This window comes from Bufo bufo, chromosome 3 (assembly GCF_905171765.1).
Source record: "Bufo bufo chromosome 3, aBufBuf1.1, whole genome shotgun sequence".
Classification (NCBI taxonomy): Eukaryota; Metazoa; Chordata; class Amphibia; order Anura; family Bufonidae; genus Bufo; species Bufo bufo.
This window is the reverse complement of record NC_053391.1, coordinates 16,805,622-16,819,458: the sequence shown is the minus strand read 5'-3', so window position 1 is coordinate 16,819,458 and position 13,837 is coordinate 16,805,622. Positions and strand designations below refer to the sequence as shown.

Genomic DNA, 13,837 nt, shown 5'->3' with positions numbered 1-13,837 from the left:
GTAAGGGGGCACCAATACAGACAACGGTGAGAATCGAATGGCGCGGAAAAGCCACTCACCGCGCCGTTAACGGTGAAACCCCCATAACGCTCTCCCTCCGGAGAACGCGCATGCAGCCCATCAACAGATGGCGATACATGCTGCACCCTCTTTCGAAGGTATCCACGCAAGGAGCTTTTGTGGTCATACTGTCACGGCGGAGAGTGGGGGAATCCCCCCGCCGTGCGATGTTAAAGGGATAATGGGAAGCTGCTAGGCCAGGACAACTGTCACGGCCAGTGGTTTGTTTTGTGACACTTTCCTTCACTTGGTTGCCCGTGGCAACGTGTGGTGTTGTGTGCATGTGGTGGCAGTGTCTCAGCCCAATGGCTGATCCCCAGGACATGATTGCCACGCATGCCGTTGCCCGCGGCAACAGGTGAAGTGTGTTTATTTATGTGTGTATTCCCCTTTAAGAGTCCGTCTTCCCTTGCCTGGTGTTGGAAGGGTTAAATCCCTTCTGTGTGTGTGTAAACACTGGGTGTGTCTGTGTGGGTGTGGCTACTTGGGCCTATAAAGCCTCAGTGAATATCACTTGTCTGAGGGGTACTTCAGCCATGGTTAGCTGGAGCAGCCTCCTGTGTATTCCATCTGCCAGTGGGGGCCACCCTTGTGGTCATAAGATTTATGTCATGATGTTATGTAGATGTGTATGTGATTTGCTTGTTTATTGCACCTTATGGTTTCCTGGTTTCCCGTGTCTTGTGTGGTGTGTGCTGTGTCCGTGTGTGTTCTTTGGACAGCAGCGCGTCTACATGGGTTCCAGGCTTGGTGTCTGTGGCAGGTAGGTGCTATACTTTGCATTTACCTGCCATTGCCATAAGTTGTTTGTGTCTCCCCTTTCTTTGTAGCTTGGCCACTTTAGACTCCTGTTCCTCCGTGTCCAGGAGGAACGGGCTGTCTACCCAGCCCCTCGTTCAGGGATCGACGGAGGGTCAGAAGGGATCCAAGGTTCCTGAGCATGAGCCCTCCTACCTTCAAGGGCGGCTCATGCAGCTAGGAGTCATTGTCAGATTAGGGAAGCTCTAGGAGGTTACCTGCTCCCTATTCTGTGGTACTGGCCAAGTAGCGATCTTTCCATCTCCTGACATCGCACGGCTGAGGGTTTTCCCCATCCTCAGCCGTGACAACAACAGAATCAGGGAGCAGGTCACCTCCTAAAGCGTCCGTAACTCTGACCCTGACTCATAACCGTATGAGCCAACCCAGATGGTAGGAGGGCTCATACTCAGGAACCTCGGGTCCCTACTAGCCCTCAGGAAATCCCTGGACTAGGAGCAGGGTGGGACGACCTGTTCCTCCTAGACACGGACGAAGAGGAGTCTAAACTGGCCAAGCTGCAAGGAAAGGGAAACATATACAACATATGGATATGGCAGGTGAGTGAAACCACTTCCACACCTACCTGCCACAGACACACAGACTGGAACCCGTGCTCAAATGCTGATGTCCACACCAAACACAAGGGGAGACAGCACACAAACATTAAACACACAGGAACCAGATCCATAGCTGCAATAAGGTAAAACACCACACAAACATAAGCTTAACATCAGTACATGTTTTATGACCACAAGGGTGGCCCTCACTGGACAGATGGTATAAGACCAGGAGGATGACTCCAGCATAAGGCATGGCTGGAGTACCCCTCAGCTACAGGGATGCAGCAAAGGCTAAATAGCCCAAGTAGCCACACCCACACACACAAACTAGGAAAGGAGTTAACGCTTCCAACACCAGACAAGGTAAGTGTCACTTAAAGGGGAAATGCACACATAACATAAATCCCATGCACACCAAACATAGAAAGTGAACACATACATACATACATATGTTGCCAGATGCAACCGCATGCCTTGACAGCGAGCCGCCTAGCAACCAGCTCAGGCTGCTACACTGCCAAACCTAACCCCTTAGGGACGCATGACGTATCGGTACGGCATGTTTCCCGAGTCCTTAAGGACCCATGACGTACCGGTACGTCATGTGTTGTTCCGATCACTGCCGTGCAGCTGGCAGTGATCGGAACCCGGTGCCTGCTCAAATCATTGAGCAGGCACCTCGGCTAAATGCGCGGGGGGGTCCCGTGACCCCCCCATGTCCGCGATCGCAACAAACCGCAGGTCAATTCAGACCTGCGATTTGTTGCGCTTTCTGCAGTTTCTGATCGCTGCGGTCAGAAAATATATATTTATCACCCCCCTGCACCTCTGAACGATTTTAGCCCGGTGGGAGGTGCAGGGGGGGGTTGCGGGCGGTGGTGTACAGTGGGTATACCAGGGTGCCAGCACATTGCTGGCACCCTGGTATAAACGGCTGACATCGGTGATGCGATGTCAGCCGTTTAACCCTTTCCATACAGCGGTCCGTACGGACCGCTGTATGGAAAAGGTTAACAGCTCAGGGAGCTCCCTCCCTCTCCGATTGGGGGGCTGCTGTGCCTTTGCAGCCCCCCAATGGAGAGGGAGAGAGCCCCCAGACAGCCCCCCGCAGCCCCGTGCTCACCCTTCCCCGTCTGCGAAGTTCTGAGCAGACGGGGAAGGTTCCCATAGCAACAGGACGCCTGCTCAGGCGTCCTGCTGTCCATGGTGCTGAACAGATCTGTGCTGAAGGCAAAATCAAAGTAAAAATCAAAGTAAAAATCAAAAAACACATTTATCACTGATTAAAAATGAAAAAAATAAAATTCCCTACACATGTTTGGTATCGCCGCATCCGTAACGACCTGATCTATAAAACGGTCATGTTACTTTACCCGAACGGTGAACGCCATAAAAATAAAAAATAAAAAACTATGATGAAATTGAAATTTTGCCCACCTTACTTCCCAAAAAAGGTAATAAAAGTGATCAAAAAAGTCGCATGTACGCCAAAATTGTAACAATCAAATCATCATCTCATGCCGCAAAAAATGAGACCCTACTTAAGATAATCGCCCAAAAACTGAAAAAACTATGGCTCTTAGACTATGGAGACACAAAAACTTTTTTTTTGTTTTAAAAATGAAATCATTGGGTAAAACTTACATAAATTAAAAAAATTGTATACATATTAGGTATCTCCGCGTCCGTGACAACCTGCTCTATGAAATTACCACATGATCTAACCTGTCAGATGAATGTTGTAAATAACAAAAAAAAAAAAATGCCAAAAAAGCTATTTCTTGTTACCTTGCCGCACAAAAAGTGTAATATAGAGCAACCAAAAATCATATGTACCCTAAACTAGTACCAACAATACTGCCACCCTATCCCGTAGTTTCTAAAATGGGGTCACTTTTCTGGAGTTTCTACTCTAGGGGTGCATCAGGGGGGCTTCAAATGGGACAAAAACAGTCCAGCAAAACCTGCCTTCCAAAAACCGTATGGCATTCCTTTCCTTCTGCGCCCTGCCGTGTGCCCGTACAGCGGTTTACGACCACATATGGGGTGTTTCTGTAAACTACAGAATCAGGGCCATAAATAATGAGTTTTGTTTGGCTGTTAACCCTTGCTTTGTAACTGGAAAAAAAATATTAAAATGGAAAATCTGCCAAAAAAGTGAAATTTTGAAATTGTATCTCTATTTTCCATTAAATCTTGTGCAACACCTAAAGGGTTAACAAAGTTTGTAAAATCAGTTTTGAATACCTTGAGGGGTGTAGTTTCTTAGATGGGGTCACTTTTATGGAGTTTCTACTCTAGGGGTGCATCAGGGGGCTTCAAATGGGACATGGTGTAAAAAAAAACAGTCCAGCAAAATCTGTCTTCCAAAAACCAAACGGCGCACCTTTCACTGTACGCCCCGCTGTGTGGCCGTACAGTAGTTTACGTCCACATATGGGGTGTTTCTGTAAACGGCAGAGTCAGGGCAATAAAGATACAGTCTTGTTTGGCTGTTAACCCTTGCTTTGTTAGTGGAAAAAATGGGTTAAAATGGAAAATTAGGCAAAAAAATGAAATTCTCATATTTCATCCCCATTTGCCAATAACTCTTGTGCAACACCTAAAGGCTTAACGAAGTTTGTAAAATCAGTTTTGAATACCTTGAGGGGTGTAGTTTCTTAGATGGGGTCATTTTTGGGTGGTTTATATTATGTAAGCCTCGCAAAGTGACTTCAGACCTGAACTGGTCCCTAAAAATTGAGTTTTTGTAAATTTCAGAAAAATTTCAAGATTTGCTTCTAAACTTCTAAGGTTTATAACATCCCCAAAAAATAAAATATCATTCCCAAAACAATTCAAACATGAAGTAGACATATGGGGAATGTAAAGTCATCACAATTTTTGGGGGTATTACTATGTATTACAGAAGTAGAGAAACTGAAACTTTGAAATTTGCAAATTTTTCAAATTTTTTGGTAAATTAGGTATTATTTTGTGCAAAAAAAATAATATTTTTGACTTCATTTTACCAGTGTCATGAAGTACAATATGTGACGAAAAAACAATCTCAAAACGGCCTGGATAAGTCAAAGCGTTTTAAAGTTATCAGCACTTAAAGTGACACTGGTCAGATTTGCAAAAAATGGCCAAGTCCTTAAGGTGAAATAGGGCTGAGTCCTTAAGGGGCTAATTATGTTGCCAGCTGCAACCACACGTGAGACAAACATACAAACTGTCCTCACCTGCGATAGACAACAAGCAGACCGCTGGCAACTGCATGCGACACAAAGAGTCACGACCATAGCCCGTGACAGTTCCTCTGTAACAGTCTCATCTGGAAGGATTCTTCCTGGAGTATCTTTCTCCTTGTTGCACAATTTTAAGTGATTGCGATGAACTATTTGAGGTGATTTGTTTTCTCTGGTGATCTCATAGGTGTCAGTTGCTGGATTAGGTATAGCTGAAATTATGTAGGGAGCTCTTTCCCACTTACTGTCCAACTTGCTAGTGCGATGATTGTTCTTTAGCCACACATAATCACCAATTTCAAGAGGCTCTGCTTTGGCAGATTGCTCATAATCCTTTTGCTGCTTTTGGTGAGCATGTTCCATGCGTTGGTGAACAATTTCTTGTGCGTCAGCTAGACGTCTTTGGTGTTCGCTAACCCAATCAGTTTTTGGCAATGGATTAATGGCATCGGGCACTTGTACGTCCAAAGTATGGTCAGCAGGTAGTTTACCTTGTCGGTCAAACATGAGATAATAAGGTGTATACCCAGTGTAACAGTGAATGGTATTATTATAGGTATATATCAATTGAGGTAGAAGAGTAGGCCAATCATTCCTGGTAGCAGGTGGCACAGCTCTAAAGCATTTCTATTAGGGTCTGGTTCATCTTTTCACAAAGTCCATTACCTTGGGGATGGTAAGCTGTTGTTCTGATTTTCTGGCAATTGTGAAGTGAACACAGTTCTTTGAAGAGTTGTGACTCAAAGGCAGATCCTTGATCTGTAAGGATTTTTTCTGGACATCAGTATGGTAACAGGAAATGTTTCCAGAAGGCATCTGTAGTTGTTTTAGCGGTCAAGTCCTTAACAGGTACGGCTACAACAAATTTGGTGTAGTGGTCAATGATGGTCATAGCGTATGTATAACCTGAGCGACTTGGTTCCAGCTTCACATGGTCAATTGCAACGATCTCCAATGGTTTTTGGCTTACAATAGAATGTAAAGGTGCTTTTTGGTCATGCTTTTCACCTCGTCCAATAGCACAGGCGGAACACTCTCGACACCACTTCTCAATGTCTTCTCGCATTCCAATCCAATAGAATCATCTACGGACGGTAGCTTCTGTCTTCTGCACGCCAAAGTGTCCTGATTGGTCATGGTAAATCTCAAGAATGATGCTTGCATCCCGACGGGGGATTAGCATTTGGTATACTCTGTCATAGGTAATTGGATCCAGGCTTCTTCTCAATAGTAGGCCCTTCTGCAGAAAGAGTTGTTTTCGGTGTCTCCACAGCTTCAACAGTTCTGGGTCTGCATTTCTTCTGCGGATTCTCTCAGGTGTTCTTCCACTTGTGAGGAAGTCATGTAGTTCTTTTACAGTGAAGTTGTAGTTAGCAAGGCGTGAGGCCCATCTTTGTTCTAAGGCACCTAGCTTGGCTGTATTGAGATGCGCCAGTGGGTTATCGGTGAAAGCTATGAAGGGAGTTGCTGCAAGGTAGTCCTTAAATTTTTCTGTGCAGCCCACACAAGTGCGAGGAACTCTAACTTGAAACAGCTATAGTTCTGGTCATTCCTTTCAACTCCTTTCAGGGATCTGCTAGCATAAGCGATTACTCTCTCTTTACCTTCTTGCACTTGAGACAGGACAGCTCCCAGGCCTTTCTGGCTGGCATCAGTGTAGAGATGGAACGGCTGTTGGTAATCTGGATATCCCAACACAGGTGGTTTGGTCAGCTTCTTTTTCAAGAGCTGGAAGGCAATTTCCCTGTCTTCATTCCACTCAACAGGTATCTGCATCTTCTGATACTTCTTTGGGTGTCCTCTTAGGAGTTCCTGAATTGGCTCAGCAATCTGGGCGAAGTGAGGGATGAAGCATCTGTAGTATCCTGCAAAACTAAGGAAACTTACCTCTTTTACTGTGGTAGGAGTAGGCCAATTCCGGACTGCAGCTAACTTTTCAGGATCTGGTTTAACACCTTCTCCACTGACAACATGTCCCAGGTACTTGACTACTGGCTTCAGCAGGTAGCACTTAGATGGTTTGATCTTAAGTCCATGTTTAATGAGGACTTAGGAGACTTCTGCAAGTTTTTTTAAGTGGTCTTCGTAGGATTTGGAATAAATAATATCGTCCAGGTAGAGTAGGACAGTCTCAAAGTTTCTATGGCCTAAACAGCGTTCCATTAGTCATTGAAATGTTCCTGGTGCATTACAAAGTCCAAAAGGCATGGAATTAAACTAGAATAGGCCCATGGGGGTGGTAAAAGCTGTTTTCTCTTGGTCTTCAGGAGCCATGGGTACTTGCCAGTATCCACTGGTCAGATCAATAGTAGAGAAATATTCTGATGACCCCAGTGCTGTCAGGGATTCTTCAATCCTGGGTAAGGGATAGGCATCCTTGTGGGTGATTTGTGAAGTTTTCTGTAATCCACACAGAATCTGATATTGCCATCCTTTTTCCGGACAAGAACTAAGGGTGCAGGCCATGGACTATGGCTGTCTTGAATGATATTGGTTGTAAATTTAGTTTTTATTAACAAGCATAATAAAAGCGATAAAAGCTTACAATCATATGGAGTGAGGTAACAGTCACCATTACAGATATATATCTGTGAGCAATATATTTTATTATGACAGCAAAGAGATATCATTTCCTAGTTCTAAGCACAGAAAGAAAATATCACTAGTGAAAAAACATTTCTAATGATTATCATCCAGTGTATAATCTAATCAAAATACATAACAAGGAGAGCGTTTATTGAATATGAGAACATTGCAAAAAATGTATTATAAGTCAGTCAGATGAGGACTCATAGAATGGTGAGGGGAAAGGAAGGAAAGGGGGAAGGGAAGGGGAGGGGGAGGAAAACAAAACAAGGGGTCAAACGGTGGGGAACAGAAAATTGTCACATGTTCTTTAGTGAATAATCTTTAAGAGAAAGTGTGAAAGAGGAAAATCACTTGTTAAAGATATATTCAGTCAAAATATTTAGAGATCCTGTTTGTAGAAACATAATCGCTCCACCTGGTCCAGATCCTGAGATACTTTTTGGGATTGTCGGCAATAGTCCATCTAAGTTTCTCAAACCGGCTAATAATTAAGACTTCCGTGAGCCAATCCTGTATGGTAGGTATTTCTGCACCTAACCAGTGTCTAGGTATAATGGCTTTTAACGCCGCAAGTAAGAAGGGAAATAACCGGTCTTTAAGGATATTATGTGTTTTATTATAGAGTCCCAAAAGAACGAGTTCTTCGTCTACCTCTACATGCGTCCCATATATATCAGAGACTATCTGATTAAATTTCTGCCACAGAGGAGCAATTTTAGAGCATGAGAACCAGATGTGTGTAATGGAACCAACCCCATCACCGCACCTCCAGCAGAGCATGGAAATCTCCGGATTAATTTTATTTAAAAGAACAGGAGTTCTATACCACCTAGAGATTATCTTATAGTGCGACTCTTGAAGCCTAGTTGATGTGATTTTGGGTATAGATGATTGCAAGATTAACATAGTTTCCTGTTCATTAAATGTCTTTTTAAGCTCAGTTGACCAGCTAGATAGGTACGGTGGTGGGGATACGGTCCAGTTGATGATAGCGTAGAACCTGGATATACCATGGCATAAGGGAGTCTTTTTCAGCATCAATTTGGAGAGGTCATGATCATTGTCCTGAGTTGTGAACTGAGGATTCAATTTTGAGAGATGCCTCAAGATCTGGTCGTATTCCTTCTTGGAGAATTGGGGGAGACTTCTATTTTCCAAGTATTTTGTATATTCCATTGGGGAAGCAGCAGAATACAAAGCTCTCAAGGGCAATGTGTAGCCGTTAGGGTGTGACACCATCCTATTCCTGACTAACCTCAGGTTGTTTGGAATCGAGGCCAGCAGGGGAAGTTCCCGACAGTTGGGAGTTGGTATAGCATGCTTTTTAATAAGGCCTTGCCAGACGTGTATGGCGTGTTTAGTATAAGGGTTATCAATCTTATTGTATAAGTGCTTGTTATTCTTAGTTTTCCAGATCAAATAGTTCAGGGGGCATGGGGCACATTCTTCCTCCAGATCCACCCAAAGTTTTCTCAATGGATATACATTCCACTCCTTAACTCTAGCTAGAGTCGCAGTAATGCTATACTTTCCAATATCTGGGAGACCCAGTCCACCCTTATACTTTGATCTAGTCAGTGTGTTGAATGATAAACGGTTCTGCCCTCTTTTCCAGACAAAGGAGAGAATCGTCCTTCTGACAGCAGTGTAGAAATTTCTGGGTAGTGCCATGGGAATTCCCTGAAGAAAATATAAAACCCTGGGGAGAGTGATCATTTTGACTAAATTACCTCGACCAAACCAAGAGATGGAAAGATCATTCCACTCCTCCAAGTCAGTCTTTATCTTTTGCATAAGTATATTAAAGTTCAGGCGATAAAAACTTAGGGAGATTTTAAATAAGGAGTCCGAAAGGTACTTGTTCATGAACAAGTTCAGACATTTTATTCACGCGAATAAATGTGGTAGGGATTTGGCCAAGCTAACTCAGAGACAAAGAAATAAAACTACTATCCACAAAATAAAAAACGAAAACGGAACGATGGAACAGATAACTGATAGGATAGCTTCAGTATTTCGAAATTTTTATAATAAACTCTATAATCTACAAGCTAATGACGGACGCGGCCATTCAAGACTACCTTAAACGGATTAACTTGCCTTGCCTCAATAAGACCCAAAAGGAGCAATTGGAATCCCCCTTGTCCCAGACAGAAATAGTAGAGGCTATCACTAAGCTACCAACCGGTAAATGTCCAGGCCCGGACGGTTTTGGAATTTTTTATTACAAAAAATATAAAGATATCCTGGCACCCCATATCACTAAATACTTTGAGTTGGTTTCTCTACAAATTTTAGACACGAAAAGTTATTGGTCAATATTTCACTCATACCTAAGGAAGATAAAGACCCTACCTTGTGCCAAAACTATTGCCCGATCTCACTTCTAAATAATGATCTGAAAATTTACGCTAAAGTTTTAGCAAATAGAATGCAGAAAATCTTACCATCAATTATTAACCCGGAACAGGTGGGCTTGATGCCGGGAGGGGAAGCCAAAGAAAATATTATGAAGGCCTTGCTAGGCATCGAATATAGTAAGAAAAACAAAATACCCCTGGCTTTTATTTCAACAGATGCCGAGAAAGCCTTCGACAGGCTCAACTGGAACTTTCTTTTGGCTACCCTCTCCAAATTTGGTCTCCCTGTTTCCTTCATTCGAAAGATACAAGCCCTATACACCATTCCATCTGCACGAGTCTTAGTAAATGGGACCATTTCAGAGGACTTCCAGATTCAAAATGGTACTAGGCAAGGCTGCCCTCTATCCCCTCTCCTATTTATCATTTCTCTGGAACCCCTCTTGGCCAAAGTTAGGCAAAATGATAGTATTTCGGAACTTAAAACGCGTAGACTTATTCATAAGTCCGCAGCCTATGCGGATGACATCTTATTTTTTGTCACCAATCCGCTCACTTCCATTCCAATTCTTCTCAAGGCGCTGGAACAATTTGGTAAATTATCATACTTTAAAATCAACTTAACTAAGTCCACAATTTTTAACGTGAACATAGACTGCCGTACATGGGACATTATAAAATCTATTAGTAGTCTTAAGCCAGCAGCCACGCATTTTAAGTACTTGGGTGTCAACATATCAAACAACCTTAATGACCTTTATCGCCTGAACTTGGATGATATTGGAATCCTTCATCTCTCGGATCATTTGTTTCACAGATTGGTACATTGTTGGTGGTATAGGCCGGTACCTTTCTTTTATTGGGGGGTGAGAACCGGTAGGGATCGTGTGTTTGATCCCACGGACTTCCCCATAATCTGTAGAGTTACTGAAGGCTTGATGATGTTCCTTTAACAATGTTCAAAACTCCTCCAATTTGGTTTTTGCGTGTGGAGTTGTCTCCCACGTTAAGTTCTTCCCACCATGATGCAGGCGGAGCATGTTCTGGAGTACAGGAGCTCTGCGCAGATTGTCCTATTTTAGTTGTAGGCACGCTGATAATATCCTGGAAAGAGACTTGCAATAACTGAGCAACAGGATAATGTTTATGGAGGGTAACATGGTGATCATTCAGGTTTATGAGACGGACAGGCACTTTTCCTTGGGAAACAGTCACTAAGCTCCTTGCAGCTCTGACTAAGGGATGGTCGTCTAGTGTTAAGGGCTCTACCATGGCTTAGTAGTCTTGACCTTGAATTTCCAGGGTGGCACGGCACCATAAGAGTGTCTCTGTATTTGGCTTAAGGATCTCAGGCTGATTACCTCAGATGCGGACACAGCAGATTTCTCCTTTGTCATTGGCGAATTTCTGTTGTGCACTTAGCACACGGGTGGTCTGCTGTATGCCCCTTTTGGAGGCAGGTGAAGCAGTAGGCATAGATTGGTGTAATGCCTCAAGCATTTTGGTGTAACAATTCCTAAGGACATTCATTCCTAGGATCACTGCAGAGCCACCTGTCTCCGTCTTATAGAACAATAACACCTTGTCTAGGTAGGGTGGTTTCTCCTACTTGCAGAGTAGGTTCCCAATAACCATGTATTGGCACGGGTTTCCCGTTGCTGGCTGTAAGATCCAACCAGGACTCTGGTGGTGTCACGAGGGTATCAAGAGCCACGTCTGACTCCGTTATACCCGGGGTCAGGAAGTCGCAGCGGGTGGCTGCGCGCTCTATATCTAAAGATCACGGTGTTTCTTTATGATTGTTTTCTGTGTTTGCCTTGCTATCCTTTTTGTCTCTCTCAGGGATCCGTAGCTTCTCCTCCTCAGCTGTTTCTTGTCTGCCACTCCCTACCTCCTTATATTCTCCCCTCACACTTCTCTAGTTGCCAGTTATAGAGCTTCCTGCCTGGACATCTATACTGACCCACTGGAGTGGTTAATCCTGGTTGTCGTTCCTGTGTGCTACCCTCCGGATCCCTGTTTGGCTTATTGTTGTCTCCTGTTGTCGCCCACCTGGGAATATATGTTGAGTCTGTGTTGTCTGTCCTCCCCTTGGTGTTTTCCCTTAGAGTTAGTGGTGCGGACTAGTGTTCCCATCGCCCTGTTCACTACCTAGGGCTCAGCTCAGGGAAAGCCAGGGCTGTAGGCACGTGAACGGCTTACGGGTGAGGAACCCGTCTAGGGACGTCAGGGCAGCCAGGTGCCAGCCGCCAGGTGAGTCAGGGGTCACCATCTTCCCTCTCACTTGGGCAGGGCCTTCCTCGTTCCCTCCCTCTGTGTCACGTATGTGATAGCCACGCCGACCGTGATAGGTGGTTGTCTAAGTTGGCTGTAAGTTGGCTCTGGTTCCAGTATTTATCAAATGCAGGCCGTAGGATTGTAGTGACCTGAGATCCGGTGTCCAGTAGGGCGACAAAAGGAATTCCGTTAATTCGGATAGCTACTTCTGGACGGGATCCTACATATCTGGGCATCCAGTTGGGATCTTGTGGACCTACTGGTTTACCTCTCAAGGGGCAGTCCTCAGCCTCGAGGGTTTCTCTTTTAACCGCCAGCACATTGTTTCTGTATGTCCTATCTTATGACAGTAGGTGCAAATAGGTCGCCTGCGGGCGTTGGAGCGGTCATTTGGGCGCCTGCCAGGACTTTTGTGATATATATCTTTGTAGTCAGGAGGGAAAAGTTATTTTCGTACAGGTCTCTTATCCTCCAATAATAAAGGCTTCTCCCACTGTTCTAATTTCTGACACACCTTTTCCAGGCTTTTTGTCAAAAAGTTAACCTGTTCTGTCCAGGCTGCTACGGCATCAGGGACTGGAGTTTGAGCTGCCTGACTGGCTACCGGACAACATTTGGAAGGGGTAGCAGGCGTATGGACAAGAGTTTCAGCGATTTTAGCAGGCTCTGGCTGCGGACTCTTTCCCAGAATGCTAATAGCTAGCTCTTTAAAGTCTAGGAATGTGACACTTGGGTGTTGTGCAGCTAACATTCTCAACTGGCTTTTTAGATTGTCAGTGCTAACACCTTCAATGAATTGTTCCTTTAAAGTTTTGTCTTGGTTCTCTGCCTCACGGGGGTCTACCTGAACCACAGCTCTAAGGGCTTCTTGTAATGACAATGCAAAGTCTCTGAGGGACTCATCGGTTCGTTGTTTCGTGCTGAAGAACCTCATTTTGACTTCTGACATGGTCTTGGGTTCAAAGGTGGTGTAGTCTCTTAAAGATCTGTCCCAGGGTTCATCTTTCAGAGCTAGGTCAGGACTTCACCTCCCGGAGTGCGTCTCCCTCTAATTGGGCTAGAAGTATTTCCATTTGCTGCTCTGTGGAGACAGGGTACAATCTGAACAAGGCACACATTTTCTCTTTAAAGTCTCTTTGGGGCCCCTTGATTCCCTCGATACTCTGGGGAAACTCACACCCTAAGTAGTTGGGCATGGTTAGTGGTTCGGCACACAATTGGATCCGGTTCTGTTGGCACACAATTCAGTTTGTATCCTGTTGGCACACAGCTCGATCCTGTTCATGACGCCAAAATATGCAGTAAGCCGGATTTGGGGTAATGCACTCTGATGTCAATAATATGCAATGGCTGGGTCAGGTGTAAATGATAGTGGATAGTTTTTGTTTGTGACGCCAATTGCAGCATGCGCAAGGTACTAACGCAGGGCCCTTTAAGGTGAAAAAGAGACAATGCAGCAGCACCCTGCAAATCAGATAAAGTACAACAATGCCATAGTCATAAAAATAATGATTACAAAAATTATGGTGCTAATGCTACGCATATTTATAAAGTGAGATGCTTGGCCAATGCATTTTGTACAAAACCACTCTGCCTTTTTCCATTTTTTGTGCCATAATGGCCTCCATTACAAGGGATGCAGGTACCAACATGCATGCTGAGCCCACTCTATATCTTTCCTGGTGCTAGACAGCTTCCAATGAATGTAGTGAGAGCAGGCTATGGGATCCAACATGCATGTGGATCCAACACTCCCTGAATTTTATGGCGGTCATTATGGCGCATAACAGGTAGTATTTAGTGTTAGGACCCGTCTAACAGAGATCGCCTTGACGTTCGGCAGACGGGCTCAGATGGTTTTGTACAAAATGCATTGGCCAAGCATCTCACTTTATAAATAAGCGTAGCATTAGCACCATAATTTTTGTAATCATTATTTTTATGACTATGGAATTGTTGT

General features: G+C 44.3%; 1 long non-coding RNA gene across 1 annotated transcript; it reads left to right on the top strand.

Annotated features, from left to right (window-relative positions):
* The first annotated feature begins 636 nt into the window (after positions 1-636).
* On the top strand, positions 637-3,686 carry LOC120993176. Its single transcript, XR_005777152.1, has 3 exons — positions 637-827; positions 1,419-1,422; positions 3,675-3,686. It is a non-coding gene; the product is annotated as an uncharacterized LOC120993176 (long non-coding RNA).
* Positions 3,687-13,837: the final 10,151 nt, after the last annotated feature.